This window comes from Meleagris gallopavo, chromosome 17 (assembly GCF_000146605.3).
Source record: "Meleagris gallopavo isolate NT-WF06-2002-E0010 breed Aviagen turkey brand Nicholas breeding stock chromosome 17, Turkey_5.1, whole genome shotgun sequence".
Classification (NCBI taxonomy): domain Eukaryota; kingdom Metazoa; phylum Chordata; class Aves; order Galliformes; family Phasianidae; genus Meleagris; species Meleagris gallopavo.
In genome coordinates, this window is record NC_015027.2 from 12,995,353 (window position 1) to 12,998,242 (window position 2,890).

The 2,890-nt window shown below is 47.9% G+C and overlaps 1 long non-coding RNA gene across 1 annotated transcript; it reads left to right on the forward strand.

Annotated features, from left to right (window-relative positions):
- Window positions 1-6: 6 nt before the first annotated feature.
- On the forward strand, window positions 7-1,161 carry LOC109370392. The gene is made up of 2 exons (XR_002120499.1): window positions 7-243; window positions 433-1,161. It is a non-coding gene; the product is annotated as an uncharacterized LOC109370392 (long non-coding RNA).
- Window positions 1,162-2,890: the final 1,729 nt, after the last annotated feature.

A 2,890-nucleotide genomic window follows, 5' to 3' on the forward strand; every position in this document is an offset into this window, starting at 1 on the left:
GGGGTCGGGATGGCAGGTGTAGATCGTGATGGCAGGCGCGGGTTGCGGGCCGTGGCTGCGTCCCGTGAGCTCGCAGCTCGGATCCTCTCGGTCTCGTCGTGGCCCCGGCCGCAGAAGAGGCGTTCCCGGTCCCCGTGACCACCGGTACTGATGTCCATAATCCCTGCTTCTGGCGACAATATTTCGACTTACCTGTGCATGCGCGTGTTGGTGAAGACACCTGATGGTTGTTATTAAGCAGAAGTAAGTTTTCTCATTTGATCGTTAAAGTTATCTGTGACTTTGTAAAAGTCATTAATTGGCAGGCCTGCTGCAGAAGAAATATCCAGAATACTTGCATGGTGCTGACAACCTGTAATTTTCAACATCTCAAAGCACAAAAAGCAAAAAGTAATTTGCTGTTAATTAGTTGTGTTGTATGTATTTGATTAGTGCTCTGCTATTCTGACCACGTGGGCAGCAGGGAAGCAATGATCACTGAAGAAACACGTGGCCCTTCGCTCAGCCAAGCTCACTAAAGCCAAGCTTACAAGGATGCTCATCACATCAACGTGACAGGCCCTGTATGGCCCAGGGAAGTGCTTTGCTTCAGTGTGGAGCTGGGTGGGATCCCCAGGGATATGGCTGGGCTCCCCCTGGGACTCGCAGGAGAACTGTTTGCTCCAAGGAGATGACTGCCCTGGGAAAAAGCTCCAGGAATGTACTTGTGTACCCTCGAGAGACAGTTGTGTGGTTAACAAACGTGCTTGGGTTCCACAAAGAGATGTGTGGATGTCAGGAACGCGTTCGGTTACCACAAAATTACCCTTGGTGAAATGAGGAGATGCGTTTTGTTTTGTTCATGTGAAGAAACCCACGTCTGTGTGCAGCCAGTTCTGCAAGCAGAGTTGGTGGGAACTGATGTGGAAACATCCAGCAATGGCTTTGTCTTGGGAAAAGCTGAGATTTTAACTTGAGTAGTGGAAGTCCCTTGTGACTGATGAGAGAAGTGGCAGGTTAGGAGGGCTGGGATGAAGGTTGCCCATACTGTATCTAACAAAAATCCTTTCCCCACCTATTCAGACTTCAAATGCAACAGTCTGAATCAATATGAACGGGAGATTGTTGATACTGCTTATTCCTGAAGCAGAAAAACAAAGAATGCTGGAAAAAAAAAAAAAAGTACTTGTTATTTCACATTGAAATCACTCATTTACACCAGACTCCTGGAATCTCTTTAATAGACCACATAGGGGGAGACCTCATTGCTCTCTATAACTACCTGAAGGGAGGTTGTAATGAGCTGGGGGTCGGCCTCTTCTCTTGTGTAACAGTGATAAGATTAGAGGAAATGGCTTCCAGCTGCGCCAGGGGAGATTCAGGCTGGACATTAGGAAATACAACTTTCCTGAAATTGTGGTCAGGCACTGGAATGGGCTGCACAGGGAGGTGGTGGAGTCAGTGAGAACAGTGATGGGTGGATGGTTGGACTAGATGATCTTGTAGGTCTTTTCCAACCTTGGTGTTTCTGTGATTTCTCTGACAGGAACAGAAGAGTAAATAATGTAGAAGATGCAGAGGCTTCTAAAGGTGCTGTGTGTTTCCATGAGCCCTCTGGTGCCAAGTTTCCGAACTGCAGCTTCTAAAGACCTGAACAGAACAAGTCTTTAAGTATTAAAGTCAGCCACAAGCCTCCAGGTTCTGGGGCTCTTAATGCATCCCTGACGGCTGTCACTAATGATGAAGCCATGAAGGGAAGCGTTGGTGGAGGTACCTTTCCCTGGGGCTGAAAGAAAGTGGGAAGTGGTGAGCACTGCTTACAGGTAGCAGCATGGTGCAGGTGACTGGTGATGCCACCTGAACCCTTGAATATTTCACTGAACAGGACAGCTGATTTCCGACTCCAAACCCAGATATCCTAGATCCATCCCTGCTTCTTTCTTAACTCTATCCCAGAACTGAATTCCACATCCTCCTTCCTCTGCTGTCTCACACCTTTTCCTGCCTTAGCACACTCCCTGCTCTGTACACATGTCGCTTGATCTGGAAGACAGCTCAGCACCACATAGCCATTCACTCCCCTCTCCTAGTGAGAAAGGAGAGAGAATCGGGGAAAAAAAGTGGGACTTCTTGTAGGTTGAGATAAAGTTATTTACTAAGAAAGAAGGGAGAAATAATAGCAGCAATGATGTTATGTACGTATGCAGTATTTACAAAACAAGTGATGCACAATGCGATTGCTCACCATCCACCCTTTTCCTGAGCAGTGGCTGCCCCCCAGCCAACTCTATCCATTTTAAAGCTTTCTCAGGTGACATCATATGGTAAGGAATATCCCTGGGTCAGCTGTCCTGGCACAGTCCCCTCTCAGCTCCTTGCTGGCAGGACAGTATGAGAATCTGAAATGTCCTTGGTTCACCTGCAGTGCTCATCCAGATGTGCAGTGCTCAGTGCAGGAGAGACATGGAACTGTTGGAGCGTCCACAGGGGGAGCACAAAAATGCTGCATGGGATGGAACAGCTCCCTGCAAGGAGAGGCTGAGGCTGTGCAGCATAGAGAAGGCAGGCTCTGAGGTGACATGAGAGCAGCTTTCAGTATCGAAAGGGGCTGTAAAAAAGAAGGGGACAAACTCCTTTGCAGGATCTGTTGTGGTTGGATGAGGAGGAGTGGTTTCAAACTAGAAGAGGGGTGATTTAGATGTCAGATAAGGAAAAAGTTTATTACAATAAGCGTGATGAGGCACTGGCACAGGCTGCCCAGAGAGGTGGTGGTTGCCCTGTCCTGGAAACATTGGAAGTCAGGCTGGGTGGGGCTCTGCACACCTGATTCAGCTATAGGTATCCCTGTTCATTACAGGGAAATTGGATTATGTGACCCTTAAATGTCCCTTTCAACTCTAAAGATTCTATG